We start from the raw sequence: 21,228 nt of genomic DNA, 5'->3' as shown, positions 1-21,228 counted from the left end.
CTGCCCTCTGGCTAGGGTAGAAATATGCTACTGGATTATGCATTTCAGTGGGACTTAGTTGAAATTTTAATTATTAGTTTTAAAATTCACTAGTCATTTGCCAGTCAAATGCAATGTACTTCCTAAATCTAGCAGGCTGGCAAAATTAGTACTTTGTATTGAACAATTAACTAATTACCAGCTAGTGCTGATCTCTGCTCAAGTCATAGACTTGTCAGCAGTCTGCTCACTGTGTTGCTGGGGCATTGGGGACACAGCCTCCTGGAAAAACATATGCAGACTCTTTCTTAAGTAGGTTCCCTAAAGAGTAGCTCACGTGACTCATTGTTTTTGGAACTGTGGATCATGACAGATGCAGTTACAGGAAAATGGAGAGAGGGGGCTACAATAGAGAAGCAGAAATGGGTCTTCTAGGAATGGGAGCCAGACTAAGGGAAGAAAAATGTTTGATGAGATAAGCAAGTTTTCTGAGAAGTGAGACAGAAAAGGAAGCAAATGCCAAATAAACAGGAGTCGTGGGGCAGGATCAAATGAATCAGGAAAAGGGTGCTGGTGAGGGAATACCCAGAACAATCCAGCATGGGGAAGCAGCGCAAAGTGAGGACTCTGGACTGATAAGGTCTAGATGTGACACAGAGGAGATCCGTGTTTGCTTGACAACGCCTGGTCTCTCTCACTCTGGGCCAGCTCCCACAGTGAGAGCACTGTGCAGCATGCCCTGGGGCTGAGGAGAGGTGCTGGTGCCTTCCAAAGAGGGCCACAGGCAGCTCACCTCAGCCAGCGATGGATGCGATAGCCTTGACTGATGGCATCTCGATATGGAGTGGATGGAGTCTTCCATGGTTAGGACTGTATGTGTAGTGATGATGAAGCCAATTCTAAAAAGGGGATAGCTGGGACTTCAGCAATGGAAAAACTTCGTCCTTACCTGCCCTTTTCAAAATATTTTGATTTCCCTCCACGTGCTCTTAGGCCTCTCCCCAACATGGCTCTCTCGCTATAAACCCACCCACTGGCTTCCCCCTTCCTCCCTACAACTCCTCCTGCCTGTTCTCACAGGCCCTGCTACCCTTAAAGGCTCTGTGGGTTTATCAGGTATGGTGGTCTCTCTCTCTGCTAGGTCCCAAGGCTGCCACTCTATAAATCTGTTAGTCTTTAAGGTGCCACCAGACTCCTTGTTGTTTTTGTAGATACAGACTAACACGGCTACCCCCTGATTCCTGAACCCTGAGGCTCTGCCAGAGTACCACATGGCATGTGAGATTTCAGTGCCAATTGCAGAGTGCTAATTATCAATTTGCAAGGAAGTGACTGCAGCGCACCTATAACCAGAGAAACATGTTCATAATTCTGGGTTCAAACCTAGGATACTCTTCTTTACCTTTCCATCAAAATGACAGTTGCACTTTTGAAGCCAAATCCTGGAGGTACACTGGTCATTTTACCTTCAGATTTGGGGGTTGTTTGAACCCAGACAGTGAAAGCAAAGTTTGGTGTGTGGGAGCAACATGGATCAAAGCTCACATGACCCCTTGTGAAATGTAACTCACTGTAAATGTGCTCAGCTGGCTACAGGTGTCGCGTGGGTGTTAGCACTGGTAAATTGTGACTTGTTCTTTCACCTCCACTTAGCTTGCCTTTTTCTGACACATTGTTAAGCTATTTAAGCCCTGCCCATACCATTGCTTTGATCTCTTCATAGGGGTTAAATAGTACTTAACTCTGCTCTAACCCATGCTAATAAAATGGCCATGGCTTGTTCATGTTCTAAACGGGTTTGTGTGATGGTTCGATCCCTTGGGAAGTCACCTGATGTGCTGAGATACCACTGAGTCTACCTGTTTTGCCAGCATGGGCCCCCTTTAACCTGTCTTGCTGAGCCAGGCTCTTAAAACCTCCTCTAACACACACACACAGGCAGGGCCACACCAGTTGCAGATCAGCTCTGGGAAGACTCAGTTTAAGGGACTTGCACCAGCACTCAGATGTTCACCTCCCTTGGAATACAGACCCAAAGAGATATTATGAAATTTGCCCCCTCCCTCAGTGTGGAGAGAGGTGTGCACAGTTCTTATCCCACCCCCCGCCGTTAGAAATTACAGAAACTGGATTTAATAATAAAACACATTTTATTAACTATAAAAGGCAGATATTAAGTGGTAAAAGGGGTAACAAACAGAACAAAGCAGATTACTAAGCAAATAAAATCAAACAGGCAAACCAAGCTGGTTTCACTAAAGAAATTGGTTACAAATAGTACTTCTCACCCTAGATATTGTTGCAGGCAGTCTGCAAACCTTCTGTGGTTCAGAGTTCCAGTTATATTCCTTTTCAGACTGGACCCCGTCTCAGTCTGGACTCCCCCCTTGCCTTCAGTTTTTCTTCTTGGGCAGTCAGGCCATGGAGAGGAGGAGTCCTGTTTGCCTTCCTCCCCACCCTTAAATAGGATTTACATACGGCGAGAATCCTTTGTTTCCCAAACTTGACCCCCCTTCCCTCACAGTGGAAAGTTACAAGAAGTCCCAGGTAATGTTTTAGTAGCATGTGACAAGACCACTTGACCCTGTAGTATCACAGCGTCCATGAGTCAGTGGCAGTATGGAGCATCCACAGGAAGGCCAAGCTTTTCACAACTCATTGTCCTCACTGATGGGCCATCCACCCTGTCTGGCTTTACCATTGTTGTACCTGAAGTATTAGCAGTGGGCATCACCCAAAGTAGCCTAGCTGAAATACAGATACATAGTCAATATTCCTAACTTCAGATACAGAAAGGATACAGGCATACAAATTGGATAATCACATTCAGTAAATCATAATATTTCAATGATATATCACATGAGCCATCTTGCATAAAGTATATCTCAGTTATGACATATTCAAATCATAAGCATATTTTCATAAAGAATATGGAATGACATGTCACAGTTTGGAGAGAGTAAATCAAATTTGGAGTGCAGTTTAAACAGAGTCACTTTAAAAAGCAGCACATGCTGGTGCGATTGTTGATGGGACTAGATAATGGATGTCTTATCTCCTCCAGCACACTCTGTCCCGATTGTCAGGAATGGGTGTAGATATGTGGGTGTTAACAAAGGTTTAAAAGATAATGTGGGCTCAACTATTTTCAAGACAGCTGCTCAAGTGCAGAATACATTGCTGAAGGCAAAGCTTTAGTGTTATGTTCCTGGTGAATGAGAATTTATTAAAATCAAAACACTGACACCAAAGAGAGAGAATTCATTTATCTCTTATGGTATGTCTGCACTGCAATTAAACACCCGCAGCTGGCCTGTGTCAGCTGACTTGGGCTCGCAGGGCTCAGGCTACAGTAGACATTTGGGTTTGGGCACAATTCAAGAAGGAGGTTGATAAACTGGAGAGGGCTCAGAGAAGAGCCACAGGAATAGAAAACCTGCCTTATAGTGATAGACTCAGGGAACTCAATCTGCTTAGTTTAACAAAAGGAAGGTGAAAGGGTGACTTGATCACATGTGTGCTGAAGGCGGCACGCGAGCTGACTTTCAGTGGCACTCACACTGCCTCAGTCCTGGCCACTGGTCTGGGGGGGCTCTGCATTTTAATTTAATTTGAAATGAAGCTTCTTAAACATTTTACAAACCTTATTTACTTTACATACAACAATAGTTTAGTTATATATTAAAGACTTATAGAAAGAGACCTTCTAAAAACGTTAAAATGTACGACTGGCACGCGAAACCTTAAATTAAAGTGAATAAATGAAGACTCGGCACACCACATCTGAAAGGTTGCCGACCCCTGAACTATGGGAACAATTTACGAAGGGATTCTCTATTACTGACAATTCTTAAATCATTATTGGATGTTTTTCTGATAGATCTGATTTAGGAATGATTTTGGGGAAGGTCTATATAGCCTATTTTATAAAGGACATCAGAATAGATGACCATAATGGTCCCTTCTGGCTTTTGCCATCTATGATATAGGCTTTTATACAAAAGTCAGGAGATCGGACTAGATAGAAAATGTCTAATCCTTTGTGGTGAAGTTTACATTCCTATGGCTATCGTGTTTAATATTAACGGCTTTGGGATATAATTCCTTATTAGAGTGTCAAAGAGTAAATAACATTTAATGTTCAGCTTATCCAGCCATCTTCAATTCAAACATATCACGGAGTTCAGCTAATTGATTTCTCAATATATTTGTTATGATGGATGGCTCCAATCCTAGCACACATCATAAATGTATAATAGCAGCTGTCTCTTGGGAGATAGACTAGAGAATTAACAGCTGGTTTGCTACAGCCACCACCATTTATTTTGTTCCTTATCTGATCTTGAATAAGTTCTAATGCTATTAGCATTGTTGCCTGCCTATCCCTGGGATAACCACTTGCCTATAATTAGAGTAATGGGAGGCAGGAATCCTGCTTTCTATTCCTGACTCTGCGACCTTGGACAAATAGTTCTGGGCCTCAGCTTCCTCTATCTAAATATCCAATGTGTTGTAACAATCCCTTGGGTGCATCAATCAACAGGGATTTAACCTGGCACCTTTAGGTGCAAAGCACCAGACCTCTACCACTTGATGTAAAAGATTACGTGCATTAGGTAAGAGCAGTAACAGGCAGTGTGTCAGCCACAGAGAGTAAAACAAACACACATTGCCAATGTGTTACAGCACTTTTTAAAAATGTTGTAACCAGTTACTAGGACAATTGCACATAAATAGGTATTGCAAAGGAAAGGAAGTCACACCTTTTAAAATAGAGATGGCAGCAAAGTCACTGAACTCAATATAGTGCTTCCGTGGTGGCAGAGGGGAAGGCGGATTAAGTTTGTAAGAAAAATAAAAAGTATTCTGCTACTAGTGCTTGTAAATATCCCCTCGTTCATGCAGATGATGTGTTGATGACATTGGGAGGAGGTTATCTAGGGGTAATAGGATGAAATTCTGAGACAAGGAAATCTCCTGTGTATTAGATATTCTAGCTTCAGCCTTCAGCGTGTGGGGTGTGTGTGTGTGTGTGTGATTAGTGCCTTTTCATAAGTAGCCTGTGGAATAGTCTCCTACGAGGAGTACTGGAAACCCAACCACTGGGATGTGTAAAACAAAACCAGACAAACCACTAGAAAATGACACACAACTTCTCTCTGGTGAGGGACCCTGCTTCTGAGGTTTTATGGAGAAGGCCAAAGAGTGTTTTGTTTTGTAATTGTGAAAATGAAAGGCAATTTCATTAGCACGAAGCTGCCTTTAAAAATAAAAGGTCAATTTCTGCCACAGCAAAAATCCCCACATTCTTTTTTCCCACCCACTCCCTGTCCCAGGGTTCTCAGGAAGCCAAATGTTGCTGTTTTCATCTCCCATAGCTATGTTGGCTGTTTTGATTTTTGCCCTGGATCAAATTCATGACTACAGAAAGTAATCTGCTTCTAGCCAAAACTGTGGTAGGTTGGTACCCAGAACTTTATACAAGAGACTGTGTCCCCTTCGGCTATTTCCAGCATTCTTGGAGAAGATCTTGAGCTGTTAACCTTTATGTAGGAGTGATAATTTGTGTACTTGTTTTAAAATCCTTTGGATCAATTTTCTCTATCAATTTTGCAACAAAATGGGAATGCTTTTGTGTATTCCTATATGTCTCCGTGATTTTCCATTGTGTTTTTCTTCCATACCTAGATGTTCTATGTCAGGACCTCTCCCCCACAACTGCGTGATTATCCCACCCCTCATACGATAGCTCAGGTAACATTGCCACTGCAAGCGTATGGCAGTGTGGTAAATGTCTTTTCCAAAGAGGCAGTTCTGCTGAGAACTAAGCCTGCTTTCAACACACGGGGCCAAATTCATCCCTGGTGCAACTCCACCAGAATCCTGTCAGTGGAAATGCGGGAGGCATACACCTGGCCCAGGAGCTTTTGATCAGGAGGTGACTTTCTTCTTTTTGCTGAGTCACCACTGAACAAATGTCCCAGCAATATGTTAGAGGCCTTCTGGAGGTGGGGGCATTTGGATGACAGATCAAATGGAGGTCCTGAACTCTCATGGTCCCTAAATATCCGGGGGTCTTTTTTGGAAGAGTAGGAATGTTTCTCTCTGGTATTCTGCCCACAAAAGCTATCCCAGCAATCTCAAGTGGCTACAATATTTCTTTCTGTTTCTATTCCTAAATTAGTGTTATAATGCTGGTACATGTGGAAAAAAAAAATAGTTACATTCATTCCAGAGCTGGTTTTATACAGGATGAGGAGCATTGTGTGTGTGTATATATATATATTTTCTTACATATGGGACTTCTGTATCCTCTGCCCCCAGCAACTGAGAATTTATTTGCTAGATAGTCTTTCTTGGGTAGAAAGCTTTAGTGCCACCAAATAATCACGAGTGCACTTAACATCTATAAAGATCACCTGGAGTAGATAAAGCAAAGGTTTGGGGCTGTCTAACTGGTTAATTAAAACTTGCATGGGTTAATTATATTGACAGTCTGTGTATTTTGCAGCAGGAGAGACTCCTTCAGAATGTGCCTGCCCAAGTTAGGGGTGATGGCTCTGCATGCCTGCTTGTCTCCAGAACTAGTCTTTGATCCCTGGATCCTCATTAGACCTGTGATCTCCTCCTCAGAGGATGAGTGGGTCACAAATCCAATGAATGAACCCAGTCATCACCCCACCCCTAAAAGAGACTGCAGCAACAGCTCAGCTGAACAGGCAGCCAGCAAAGGCCTCACTCTGCCATCCTTACGTTCCCAGTGAAAGACAGCAGTTATATTATGAGGGAGAAGAAAACACCCAAGCAAACAAAACCACAAGAAGGTTGAATGAAGAGATAGAGGAACAAGTCTTCTTCAATCAATGTTTAATTGTGTTAACACAAATTAAGTTTGATTAATTAACATGGATGGACAACGAGATCAGGAGCTCTGTCGATGCATCGGACTATGGCCAGGATATCTTCCCTGTAATTTACTGATGGCTGGAAAATTATGCTCTTGCCTGCTGCTGTTAGAAGATGCTGGTTTTAACCAGAGGCCATGGTCCCTCCAGGACCTCAGTTTCAAGAAAGGCCAAGGTTGAGTTCTGGGGGAGAAGAGCTCCTACCACCATGGCTGTTTCTGCTCCCCGGTACAGCAACTAACTATAAACCGCATAGATGCCTGTTGTCTGATTTTTGGCTGCTGCAGTGCTTGGGGAGGGAGACCAATAGCTGTGTAGGGAACTCCCCTACTTGTTTGTTTACCCTATTCTCTAGCCATCAGTTGGCACAGGACACCACTGTTACTGCAGCAAAGGGCTTAGATCGAAGAGGGAACAAAAGCATTGAAAAGAAGGAACTGCTGTGCTCTAGCCACAAGCTAACCTGGCTTTTTCAGCCTGGGACCCCCAGGGAATGAACCTGTAGTGAAGAGGGATGTAAAGGGGTTGGGCAGACAGAAGAAGTGCCACTTCACAAGGGTTCATGCAGACGTGTTGCTTTCTTTTGATCCATGTAGGTTTGGCACCCAGCTCCTGACTTTTTTGTTTTTGTTTCTGAGTCGAACGGACGTAGCAACTCAGCTTTTCAAAACTCAGCATTAAAATCTTCTCAGTCAGCAGCATTGTAAATTATAACTTATTGTGTCTCCTTAATGCAGGGGTGGCCAACCTGTGGCTCCTGAGCTGCATGCGGCTCTTCAGAGGTTAATACGCAGCTCCTTGCATAGGCACTGACTCCGGGGCTGGAGCTATAGATGCTAACAGGGGCAGCTCTATGTTTTTTGCCGCCCCAAGCATGGGAGGTAGGCGACTTTCGGTGGCGTGCCTGCGGGAGGTCCGCTGGTAACGCGGATTCAGCGGCATGCCTGCGGGAGGTCCGCCAGTGCCGTGCCTTCAGTGTCCCTGCTCCTGAATTGTCACCGAAGCCGCGGGACCGGCGGACCTCCCGCAGGCATGCCGCCAAAAGCCGCCTGCCTGCCGCCCTCACAGTGACCGGCATGCCGCTCCCCACAGCTTGCCGCCCCAGGCACGCACTTGGCGTGCTGGTGTCTGGAGCCGCCCCTGGATTCTAACTTTCTAATGTGCTGCGGGGTGCTCACTGCTCAACCCCCTGCTCTGCCCCAAGCCCTGCCCCCACTCCACCCCTTCCCCCAAGGCCCCCACCCCTTCCCCTGAGCCTGCCATGCCCTCACTCCTCCCCTCTCCTCCCCATAGCATCCTGCGCATGTGAAACCACTGATTGCGGTGGGCAGGGAGAGGGGAGAGTAGGCGCTGATTGGTGGGGGCTGCTGGAAGATGGAAGTCGCTGGGGGCTGGGGAGCGGATGCGGGGCTGCTGATGTATGACTGTGGCTCTTTGGCAATGTACATTGGTAAATTCTGGCTCCTTCTCAGGTCAGGTTGGCCACCCATGCTAATGACTGGATGGTTCTGTTCTTGCACAGAACAGAGTGGATGTAAATATAGGCCATACCCAGTATCTGTAATCGAGGCATGATAGTGGTGGCAACAGACAACTCAACTTTCTGTTCTGATCCCAACAGGTTATCCCCCTGTCACACGGCAGGTGTCAGATCCATTTTTTCCAGGGGCTGTTGATATAGCTGTATCCCATGCTTTGGTGGCTTGCATAAAATGCACCTGCTTTCTGACTTACCTGGCTAATTCCAAATCCTTTATTTTCCTTCTATTTCAAGATGAACTGGGTCCCAGATCAAAACCTCTGAGTTTTGGGCTGTTTGAAATGTGGATCTGAAATCTGTAGCATGAGCACCTCTTGAGAAACAATATTTCCATCTGAGAATGTAATTTGTAACAGCCTTAGTCATGTTACATGATATTGCTCTGGCGTTTATAGTTAATATTGTATTGCAGTAGAGCCTAGAGACACCAACTGAGATGGAGACCCCGTTGTGCACAGTACATGTAGTAGCCTTGTCCCAAACAGCTTATCGTTTCATAATTATTATGGATTTTGAAAGGCCCTGACAAACCACAGAGAACTGGATCATCTATCTTCATGTGTCTCAAGAAAGTCTAAGACCCTTTGAGACATGGGTAAGATGGGAGACAGAAGGAATACTGTAGGAAGGCAGCAGCATTTCCACGGGTAATCTGAAGCATGTTAGTTCTGGGGGTGACTTATGTGATGAAAATGTTCCTCTCCTCTTGTAAAGTGCTGACTACAAAGGGCAGTGGTACGAGACGGAAGCCTAGTACTGGGACTACTTGGCATTAGCGAGACCTCTACATTAACCTGTGTGAGATGCTTTGCATGGCTGTGGAAAATTATGACCATGATGCTGTTGGTATGGAAGGTCTGATATTGGAAAAGGAGCATTTGGTTGACAAAGAAAATGGCTAAAACAACTAATTCAAACAAAGGATGATTCATCTGTCACGTATCCAGAGACCCCTGGCTATGTGTTTTCATCCCGTAGGCGATAGGCGGGGTTGGCCTGCTTTTAATTTTAGTTCTTTAGCTTTGTATAACTTGTTCAGCTGCCTTGTTTCAGTGATAAATGACTTCACATTCTGATAGGAACTATGCTGGAGTGAGCCTTGGAGGTTCAGTTTAGATAATCATCTTCCAGGTGCTTTTTTGGAATGCTTATGCTGTAGCCTGGAGCCCTGTCTCTTCAGGCTATGAACTCGTCAGCTCTTGCATACTCTGCAGCATCAGGCCAGGTCATACTTGAACGAAGGATCGATGCAAGAAAGAAGTGGCCATGGTGGTTTAGTAGGTGATGCTCTTCTGAGGTGGTGGCAAACCCAGGTTTTGGTATGCAGTGTGTTGCCAAAGGGATGCTCTTTTAGGAGAGAGGTAAAACAGAGACTTCGATGGCTTACAGTCACCAATGATCCACCTGTCATTTCTAAAAGGATTGTGATGTCTTAGTCAAACTCCAATTTCCATTATTAATACATGTAGTTGAAACTTTTTGTTCAATTATTTGTAATGAATATGAGTAATAATAATAATCATCATCATCATATTACAAACATATATTACTGTATAGCAAATTGGTGGTGAAGACACTGAGCTTAGACTCAGGAGAATCTTGGTTGAGTTCTCCACTCTGCTACAGACTCCCAGTGTGACCCTGGGCAAACCACTTAATCTCTTTGTGCCTCAAATCCCCACCTGTGAGATGAGAGTAATAGTCCCTTTCTCCCATCCTTTGTCAGTTTGCCAATTTATAGGGATAGGGACTGTCTTCTCTCATGGGTATGTACACTGAGCACAGCGGGGCCCTGATCTCAGTTAGGGCCAATGAGCACTATGGTAACATACATTATATATATAATGTTAAACAGCTGTTGTGTTCCATGCCAACTATGACTGCATGTCAGTAGTGGGCATATCCCATTACCATTAATACTTATTTGGATTACAGTAGCACCCAGAGACCCCAATAAAATTCTGGGCTACATTGTACACTATACATACATAAGAGACCATTCCTGCCACCAATAACTTACAGGCACAAGGGCAGTTATGAAAACAGAGGGACAGAGAGGGGAAGTGACTTGCCTAAGGTCACCTAACAGAGCCGAGAATAGCGCAAGGAGACCTCAGTTCCCCATGCTTTGGACCACACCATCTCTCATCCGATGTGCCAGGAGTTCTGTGTGGCTTAATAGTGTTCATAGAGTGCTTTGAAATAGTCAGACGAACAGACTTGCCAAGTATTAGTTTTGTTATTTCCATCTTCCTTCACTGTGTCTCAAATCCTTCTGGCACGACTGAGAGTCGGGCTGTGGAAGCTAGCTCTCCCAGAACCATATGCAAATCTCATTTAATTCTCGGTTGTTCATTTTTTTCCTTAAGAAAAGTAGTGTGATTCCCTTAGTGTCTGTATAGATTTTTCCACAGACTGGTTATGTGGCCAGTTAATTATAAAGTTTTCTTTGTGTTTCAAAAGTAAACTCTCCTACAGCTCTTCAGCCAAGCTGTAAAACAGAGGCATATTTTATTTGCCTTAGCACAAATGAGCATCAGCCATTTCTGTGAATTGGTTTTTATTAAATTGACAGCTTAATCTGTTTCATTATCAGTTCAGAGGATTGCATTAGAATCATGTCTACTAACAGGCTAGTTAATGAATTTCTTATGATATTAGACAAATAACATCTGAGCTGTTTCTTGTCTTCTTCATATGTAGAAAGCTCATTATTTCCTCCCTTTGGTGTTTGCATTGTTGAATAACAAATGATATCACTTAATTATCTTCTTGCAATTTAATGCCCAATTGAAGGAACAGGGCTCAGTTTATTTCCTGGTGTATTTATTTTTGTGGCAGTAATATCTCTCTCTTTCTCATCTCCTGCTCTTTAAGCACTATGTGCTGAATTTGTTTTTTTCCCACCCAGCGGTATCTGTTAATTCTTCCACAGGTAAGTGACTTTTCATGTTTTCACAACAGGTACTTCTACACTGCAGCTGGGAGGGTGCTTCCATAGACATGTGCTAGCTCTGCTCAAACTAGTGTGCTAAAGATAGCAGTGTAGCTGGGGGGAGCGAAGGAGGTGGCTCAGGCTTGCCATGTAAGTACATACTTTGGGGGTCTGGACAGGTTTGTACTCAGATGGCTAGCCCAAGACACGACCCATGCTATCCCCAGCTGCATTGCTATGTTCAGCGCCGTAGCTCTACCAGAGCCTAGCATGTCTGTCTACCCAAGCTGAGAAGCACACTCCCAACTGCAGTGTAGATGTACCCTGAAGTGAGAGAAATCTCCTAGCATGAAATGAAACTCCCCTTTCTGGTGGTTGTTAGTAGGGTTACCATATTTAAACCTTAAAAAAGGAGGACACTCCACAGGGCCCTGGCCCCGCCTCTTCCCCGCCCCTGCCCCACCCCCGCCCCGGCCCCGCCCCTTCCCCAACAACTCCGACTCCTCCCCTGAGCGCCCCGCATTCCCCCTCCTCCCTCGCAGCCACGCGAAGCTGCCTGAGCGCTACTGGCTTCATGGTTTGCCAGGCAGCCCTCAGATCTCCAGACCCTGCGCCCCCGGGTGGGTGCTTCCCCAGCGCAGCCAGAGCCCGGGAGGGGAAGCGCCCAGCCGGGGGCGCAGGGTCTGGAGGTCTGGGGGCTGTTCGGCAAACCGTGAAGCCGGTAGCGCTGGGGCAGCTCGGCTCTTCAGCTACACAAAGCTGAGGTGTCTGGGGGGAGCAGCAGCAGCCGCTACCGCGGGGGAATCTGCCTGCAGCCTGCCGGAGCCAAGGTAAGCAGGAGACTGGGGGGGGAGTATTTTCCCAGACATGTTCGGCTTTTTGGCAATTCCCCCCGGACGGGGATTTGAGGACCAAAAAGCCGGACATGTCCGGGAGAAACCGGACGTATGGTAACCCGTTAGAATTCGGGCTGAAAATTCTTTCAAGTCCAAAACTTTGCATATGAATTTTCATCTCAAAAGCAGAAATTCATGTTCCTTCCTCCTTTATCATTAAAACACTTGGGGCCGGCTCCTCAGCCTGTGTCCATTACCAGAGCTCCCTGGACGGTGCTGACTTCTACCAGCTGAGAATCTGGCCCTCTCTTCCTAAAATGGGGATATAAAAGCTATCTGGGTGTTGCTTTTCCAGGTGCTTTCGGAGAAACCTTTTAAAAGATGCTAACAGTCAAATTATTAATCAATGGGAAAAATGCCTACTCAGGGCCCAAGCCTGCAAAGCATTCAACACCTGCAGCTCCCGTCGACTTCACTGGGTGCTCCACACCTTACAGTTTCAGACACGAGGGTGCAGAAGGAAACAAAGCAGAGTTTACCTTGAGGGCCCTGTTCATCACAGAGCAGATGGCTAAAGGTAATAATCAGAATGACACTGTGCTCCCACAGCATCTTCCATCCAAGACACTAGCATGCTGTACAGATGTTAATTTAATGTGTCTTCACAAGACCTCCGTGACATAAGGAAGTATCATCTCTGGTTTACTGTTGGGGAAACTCAGGCATGGAGACCAAGTACCTTGCCCAAAGGAGCACAGGAAATCTGTGGCATAGAAACAGAACTCAGATCTTGTGACACACAGTCCTAGGCCTTAGCTTGCTGCTTTGAAAGCACTTCTTCCCATCTGGTCTTGTTTTCCTTCCTGCTGTTGGAGTATTTTTTTCTCTCTTGCTGCTACTCTTAAGTGTAACCTTTTATTCTTAGAGCTAAATCTACTCTGTCCTTTCTTTTTCTTACTACCACTGGGCCAAATTTTCAAAAGAGCTCAGTACCCAACATATTGAGCTCTGTGAAAATCTGTCGCCATTGGTGGATGCTGAGCACTTCTAACCATTCCAGGCATAAGGACCAGCTGCTCCCATGCTCTGTGGCCACCTTGCATTGTACCTCCTGCAATATCTAATCTTTAAAGCTGGTGTTACCAGCCCAGGGCAAATCACCCCCAGATAGGGGTTATTCCACCATTCCCCACTGTTGATGGTATAACAGGATAAAAGAGGCATGGCTGGAACACCCCTGATCTACACAGGGCACAAGTCTGGTGTGGAAAGGCCCCAAGGTGGATTAAAGCTCTCCTTCGATCCTGATGCAGCCTCTGACTCCAAGTCCAATAATGGTGCCTCCTAAGAGTTACTATCTGTAATAGGGGTGACCTGCTTTGTGTATCTCTAATAGAATGACTGAGTACGGCTAGAATTGGAGAGCTGAGACTGGTAATCTACATGCATTTAGTTAAACAGATGAAGCGAGTGTGATGTCATGTGATGGCTGTGTCCAGGGAGGTATTCTGGTGCAGGCGGGCTATTTACCGTGAGCACTGAGCGCTATATGTGGCTAATCCCCAGGAGGCTAACTCTGGATGGTGCAGTGGGCTTGCCTTCCTAGGTGCCATTCTTCTCAGTAGAGGATTAGTCAAGTCTGCCTTTTAGTCTAGCAGGCGTAGGGTTGCCATACATCCTCTTTTTCCCGGACATGTCCGGCTTTTCGGCACTCAAACCCCCGTCCGGGGGGAATTGCCAAAAAGCCGAACATGTCCGGGAAAATGGCGGCTCTGCTCCTCCCCTGACTTTTCGGCTCTGTTTAAGAGCCAAGCTGCCCCAGCGCTACCGGCTTCGGGCAGCCCCCATGCCTCCGGACCCTGCGCCCCCAGCCGAGCACTTCCCCTCCTGGGCTCCGGTGGCGCAGGGTCCAGAGGCATGGGGGCTGCCTGAAGCCGGTAGCGCTGGGGCAGCTTGGCTCTTAAACAGAGCCGAAAAGTCAGGGGAGGAGCAGAGCCTCCGGCCGCAGCGGCTCTGCTCCTCCCTGACGCTGTTTAAGAGCAAGGCTACCCGAGCGCTACCGGCTTCAGGCAGCCCCCTTGCCTCCGGACCCCAGCCGCCTGCCGGGCACTTCCCCTCCCGGGCTCCGGTGGTGCAGGGTCCGGAGGCATGGGGGCTGCCCGAAGCCGGTAGCGCTCGGGCAGCCTGGCTCTTAAACAGAGCCGAAGAGGAGCAGAGCCTTCAGCCGCGGCGGCTCTGCTCCTCCCCGACTCTTCGGCTCTGTTTAAGAGCCGGGCTGCCCGAGCGCTACCGGCTTCGGGCAGCCCCCCGTGCTTCCGGACCCTGCGCCGCCGGAGCCCGGGAGGGGAAGTGCCCGGCTGGGGGCACAGGGTCCGGAGGCAAGGGGGCTGCCCGAAGCCCAAGCGCTGCTGGGTCACGGTTTGCCAGGCAGCCTCCAGACCCTGCGTCCCCAGCTGGGCGCTTCCCCTCCCGGGCTCCAGCTGCGCTGGGGAAGCGCCGGCCGGGGGCGCAGGGTCTGGGGGCTGCCTGGCAAACCGTGAAGCCGGTAGCGCTCAGGCAGCCCTTTCCTCATGGCTGGGAGTGGGAGGGAGGAGGGGGCAGAAGTAGGGCGGAGAAGGGGCGGAGTTGGGGTGGGTCTGGGGGTGGGGAAATGGGCGGGGCCAGGGCCCGTGGAGGGTCCTCTTTTTTTATTTGCTGGATATGGTAACCCTAAGCAGGCGGGAGGAAGCATTTCTGAGAGGTGTGCACAGATTGGGCTAGCAGGGCGTGTTGCAGGGCTGGATGGAGGTGAACTGATAAACTGGGCAGAGGGGGTAGAGGGAGTGTGAACACTGCAGGCCTGACTCCTGTCATTTACACTGGTGTACGTTGCGAGTAGCTCCACTGCAAGAAAACGTGAAACTGGTGTGAGGGGAGACTCAGACGCTGCCCGGCTCTAGCTGGGGCTATGAGCAGCACTAAATTCACTCAGATTTGTAACCTAATAAACAAAAAACCCACAAAGATGGGGCAGTAGGCAGCCCTGGGACAAGTGCACACTGCTGCTTTTAAATGGAGTGATCGTACTTGGCACTGTGCTGCTTAGTTGCCTCAGATGCATGTTGCTCTGAGGTGGTCTTGATCGCTTTCCAGGCAGAGGAGAAACAGGTGATCTAAACCTGGTCCAGCCTAACTTGTAAAGTGGCCCAGGACTTGAAAGCCTGTCACACATAAGGCAGCCGGGACCCCGCACAGGCGCCTCTCTGAACGGCGCTCTGCAGTGCTTACAGGATGCTCTAGAGAGCCAAACAGATGGCAACTGTCAGCCAGTGATTTTTGCAGGCAGAGGGCATGTTTTCTGACTCCAAGAAGAACATAAGCTTCGGTCACCCTTTGGACATCTCCAGGAAGTATGCAAGAGGGAGGATAGTTCAGTGCTCAGAGACTTGGGACATCTGGGTCCAATTCCCTGTTCGCCCACAGACTTCCTGTGTGATCTTGGGCAGTTCTGCACTGGTGGGGATGATAGTGCTTCAGGTGTAGGGTAAACACAGTACGGATTGTGAGGTCTTCACGTCTATGGTAATGGGGGGCAGATAGTGACCTAAGATAGAAGTGTGTGAGGAGGAGGATTAGTGTCGAGGGACAGGGCAAAAATTAAAATGGGGCAGGGGGAAATGGCATTGCAGAATACAGTGGGTGAAAGCAGTGCTTGCCTGTACCCAACCTTCTTCCCCGATCTCTGTTTCACTTCTGTTGTCCCAGTGCTTAGTCACTTTGGAAGCAATAAGGCTTTCTATGTTGAATGTCAGTGTCTGGTTTATCACCATGTTCTCTTCCAGCAGGGATGATTTACATTCCTGGAGCGTTTACACATTGGTTTAGCTTGCTCTGAATGCAGAAGTGTAAATTTTCTCCTAGAGCCAACCACAGAGAATTGGAAAGTGTGCCAGGGAGTCTGGTGTAGTACTGCCACTGGAAGGAATGGCTGCTGAAGGACCCAGCCTGTGAATGACACATGGCTGTTGTGTGCACTGGGGTCATTCAGCAAATGAATGTCACCCCATTCCTGTTTGCATGAGGACAATGGGTGACCTCAAGAGTGGATTGCCTAATCACTCTGCACCAGTACACATGCCAGTGACGTAGTTGTAGCTGTTTTCTTACTAGGTGACTTTTCCATGCCACTCCTTATGCCCCTCCACACTTTGCTTGTCAAGCTGCCCTGACCACCTTCAAACAATACTTCTTATTGCGCATGTCTTTATCTGCAGATCTCAAAGTGCTCTGCCAAGGACGTGAGACATACATCCCTATTTCACAGAAACTGAGGCACGAACGGTTAAGATGACTAACTCACAGCCACCCAGCACCAGCAACAGAGCCAGGAGTAGAGCCAGGCCCCTTGAATCCCAGAGCAGTCTTCTAGCCACAGATCACATTGTCAAAACACTTCCTGGTGCACCCACCTAGACATAGATTTGCCTAACTGTGTGATCCATAGGCAGTGTCTACTGCGCCTCTTCTTCCTGCTATATGCTTTCCTCGCTAGCCTGTCAAGTCCATCATTTAGACTATAAGCTGCTTGGGATCCATCTTCTCTGGGTTTTCTGTGAGGTGCCTCACACGCTTTTTGGTGTTGCTATTAACTAATAACAAACAGAGGGAATGTTTTGCATGTGTGGTGCAGCTGTTGGGGATGACTAACTCTCTGTGTGTGTTTGTATGTGTGTTGTTTTTTTTAAAGGGTGAGTCCGTGCATATTGTTTTTCATTTCAGAAAATTTGGGGTGGGTTGAGGAAGCTCCACCATTTTATGGTTGTGGAAGGTTTATTAGAAAACTTCCACACAACCAATGTGTTCCAGGGTGAGTGGAAAAGGAGGGTCTGAATCCTTGGTACCCCTGTAACAGAGGCTTGGGAACCTTAAACGGTGGGGTTTTCAAAAGCAGTGTTGGTCTAGAGCTCCATTGAAGTCAGTGGGAAACTTTCCAATTGACTTCCATGGGAACTGAGTTAGCTTTTGGGAATCCCAGCCAATCCTAAAGGCCTTTCTCCTTCTCTGGTGGAGTTGGTGATGCTTCTACCACTGGAGGTAGAAGGTCTGACAAGAAGTGGTCAGTGTCCTTTCTATCAAATGAAGGGGAGATGGCTTTGTGATCATACCAGTGGACAGGGAAGCAGGAGAGCTGGGATCCTGCCTCAGACAACCTGGTTGGCCTTGGGCAAGTCATTTAACTTCCCTGTTGCCTCATTTTCATCCCCTGTAAAATAGGGATGCTGCTGACCTGCCTTCTTGGGAATATTGCAATGATTTATGATACTGATGTAGCAATTTCTTACATATTCTTCTAAAACCTTTAAGTATCTTTGGATTCCATTGCATGAAACACAAATGTTCTGTATTACTATGGGCCTGGATGATCAAGGGACTATACTGAACAAAGTGGCAGACAAGAATGGTCTTCCGGGACAAGATGTGTGAAGTGGATTTCCTGGGAAATATCTAGGGGGAGGTGAATGCAAATTCCTCCCCCCCCTCCCTGTTATGCAAAAACCCAGCCTTCTGAAATGATGCCCTAAGGAGGGGACCATTGTCTGCTGATTACCTGTATAAAGGAAAGACTAATCTATGCATGTAGGCGCTTGTTCTGAGCTAAAGCTGTTATAAACCATAGAAAACCCCCTTGGTGGGGTTTGAAGGACTGACTTCTTGCTAGAGTTGGGGTGATCTCTGGTAAACTTATTAGCATCTGTGAGGTTTTTTTAATTGTTTTTAATGTTTATTCTGTATTGCTTTCACTTTAAGAATAAATGTGCTTGCTCATAGCGGGCTATGTGGTAACTTATAGCGGTGGGCAGTTACACCGTTTATAATCTCTGGAGAGAGTGAGCATTGTGTGGACACTGGCTTTTCAGGCAATCTGGCTTGCTGGGGAATTCATAATGTAGGCAGGGAACTGCGCAGCCTGGAAAAACCCCAGTCAAGAGGGAGAGAGATGTGGGTCTTCGCCCAAGAGAGACGACTGCTGGAAACTGGGAACCTAAAAGAGGTGCCCTTGCTGGACCATAGAGGGGAAATACCAATGCAGTTGCCCAGAAATGATGACCATTAACTTAGAGTTTGGATGTGGTGAGATGCAAGGACCTATGGAAGGGTGGTGACGATGGTTGTTCTAACATGCTCTGTTTAGTTTGGGCATGAGGAGTGAAATGGAAACATGGCCTCAATAGGCTTGTGAGGAAATGAGCTGAAACCCATCCAGTGAGTGACGGCACATGTCCTGCCTCCTGTTTGCTCAGGGAATGGGGAAAGACATAGAAACAGCACGTACCCATTGAGCTGGTGAAAGGCGGTGGTTCACAGTAGCTGCTTTATGTATAAACAACACATAATTGGCTGTGAAACAGGCCCTCAGAACCTGAAACAGGTTAATTGTTTTTGTTTTAATTCCCTTCCCATCTCCTCAGGCCACCCCTGTGCCATCCACCCCTTTCATCATTTAACTGCTTCCTACCAGTCTGTTCAGTTGTGTAACACAGGGAGGAGGGAGCTCCAAGAGTCAATGCATGTTCTTGTGCCATGCCTCCTCGTTAACACTCTGCTTATCTGATTGGCTTTTTGGCCACCCTCAATGAGTCTGCCCCACGCTGGCTTTAATATCCTGAACATTTCACACTCTGGGCATCAGACACACTCTTCCTCTTTCATTTGTCTGGCAGGGGAGAACTCAACTCCACAGGCTAAAACAGGCAGTGAATTGAAAAGAGAAGGTGTGTCAGCAAAGATTTCAACCTGCTCATCTTTTGAGCTTCCCAGTGTTTATTTCTCCTGACCTGAGGTCCATTTCCTTCATTAGAAATGGCTGGGTGCTTCCTGAAATACCCAAATACCTGTAGGGAAAATGAGTAATCTTGAAAAAGTAGGTTCTCAATGACAGAAGGAACAAAAAAATCATGCATGGGAAAAACACTGGCATTTTCATTATGAGTCCCAAATCTGCGTATTGCAACTCCTGGCATTTTCCTGAAATGGTGGTGGGTTTTGCTTTGCATCATTGTGCTTGGTAATATTTTAGGATCTGATGCAAAAGATTGATCTCTGGGAGTGGTTCTGCATAGATTCCAGTATTTTGTCTGTGGGAAGATCCCTCCATCAGTCTATGGGATGGCGGGGTTTACTGGAAGTATGACCTTTTTGAAAACCTTCATTGCCCAGCATTTTGCACCTAGATGCTGTGGTGACGGAATGTATACAAGCCTCAGACTGGTAAAACTGCTCGAAGATGCTCTGCTAGAAAACTCCAGAGCTGGAAAACTGAAGCTTTACTCACTGGTTTGTGTATTGGTGAACAGAAGATGACTCTATAGCTCATTAGAGGTCAGACTTACCATCCCTGGACATGGCTTCATGATGTGCTATGTTTGCAAAGGCCTTTTGAAGAAGCATGCAGGAGACAGAACAGAACATTATGGAGTTAATTTACAACCACAGATTTTGTTAATAGTTTACTGGCATGATTTGAATGAACTCCTGGACCTGCAGTTTCCATACAGATCTTTTTTGTTATGAAAGCCAATGGGGATCTTTCGGTGGGTAGGGGGGAGGCTGATTTCCAGTTCATTCTGGGTTTGTTGGAGTCACTGTTCTGTGGTATTTCTGTTTCAACTGGCAGCTAAAACCAGCAGTGCAGATGCACATTAATGGAGTAACAACAAATTATTAACCAGAGGCTTTGGACTCCAAGAAGTTGCAGGTGAAGGTTTAGTTTGTTCCTCTTTTAGTTGAACTGGTTCCTCTATCACTGCTGGAAACTGTATTCTGGTTAAATAAGTTGCACTATTCCAGGAATAGCCCCAGGAGTCACTTTTTGACTCAGACACATCTGGAATGGAATCAGAACTGTGTGTCAGGGACTCTGTACTGCTATGCTCACAGCTAGTGGGGACTCCTCTTTTAGCTTAAGTGGCAGGAGCCTGTGCTTTTTGGGGATGGAGGATTGGCGTTCTATTCTCACTGTCACCATGAAGTTCCAAGTGGCTATGACGTGAGGAATAACGATGGACTTCTGAGTTGCCTAGGGATTTATTACATTATTAGCAGTATTCTGCTGCTAACATGCTTTATTAAAGCCTGGCATGTTTGGCTCCCATGCTGGTGTGCATGGAATTCCTTGTACTGATTCTTCACCATTAGTAGATTAATTCTTCACCCCCAGGCAAGTGGGTGGTAGTTTGAGACAACTCAGGGAAAGAGGGGACTGCAAGTAGAGAAATCCTGTATTCCCTGTGAGAATCTCCAAGCTATCATCTTGCAAAGGAATGTAGGTGCCTAAAGAAGCAGATTGGCCTTCAAAGGAAATCTGGCACCTTAACTCTTTTTTTGCAAATCTCACCAGGCACCTAAATACCTTTGCAAATCTGGCCCTGAGTGACTTGCTAAAGGCGAGAGAGTAACTCACTGGCAGAGCCAAGAAAGAACCAACCTCTCCTGACGCCCTGTCCTGTGTTTTAGACACAAGACTATTCATTAGAACTGGTCAGGAATTTTTTGATAAAATGTTTTTAATCAGAAAAGGTTGATTTGTCCAAACCAAAACTGTTTGCGGGAAACGGGCGGTTTCCATGAATTTCCTATTTTGAAAATTTTTGGGGAAAAAAAAAGTTTTGAAATGTCCCATTTTGACATTTTTCAAAATGAAAAAGTGTAATCTTTTGGTTCAAACTGATGACTGTTTTGAAGTTTAGGTTACTTTAATGAAGCAATAAAAATCCAAGTTTTTTTTACAGATTCACAAAAGATTATGATATATCAACTTCCTGATTCAGACACATGTTGAAAACTCTCTCTGGAATGAGAAAAATGTTTCCCACTCAGCTCCGCTACCCATCCTCTTTATTGCAATCACTGTTATTGTAGCCCTGAGCCCCTCCTAAATAGATATTTCCCATTATTAATGTGGGATTGTAACGTGAACAAGTGGGTACTAAGATGAGACCCTCCTGAAGCTTTATTCAAAGATCTAGAGGTGAAAGTGCAATATACTCTCCACTG

At 46.4% G+C, this 21,228-nt stretch overlaps 1 long non-coding RNA gene across 1 annotated transcript; it reads right to left on the bottom strand.

Moving 5' to 3' along the window:
- Positions 1-2,110: 2,110 nt before the first annotated feature.
- On the bottom strand, positions 2,111-19,603 carry LOC128840069 (uncharacterized). Its single transcript, XR_008445599.1, has 2 exons — positions 19,566-19,603; positions 2,111-2,727 (listed from the first exon to the last, which is right to left on the bottom strand). It is a non-coding gene; the product is annotated as an uncharacterized LOC128840069 (long non-coding RNA).
- Between the last annotated feature and the right edge of the window lie 1,625 nt (positions 19,604-21,228).

The sequence above is a fragment of the Malaclemys terrapin genome, chromosome 7 (genome assembly GCF_027887155.1).
Source record: "Malaclemys terrapin pileata isolate rMalTer1 chromosome 7, rMalTer1.hap1, whole genome shotgun sequence".
Classification (NCBI taxonomy): domain Eukaryota; kingdom Metazoa; phylum Chordata; order Testudines; family Emydidae; genus Malaclemys; species Malaclemys terrapin.
Note: the sequence above shows the minus strand (reverse complement) of the source record. Positions and strands in the feature narration are given on the sequence as shown.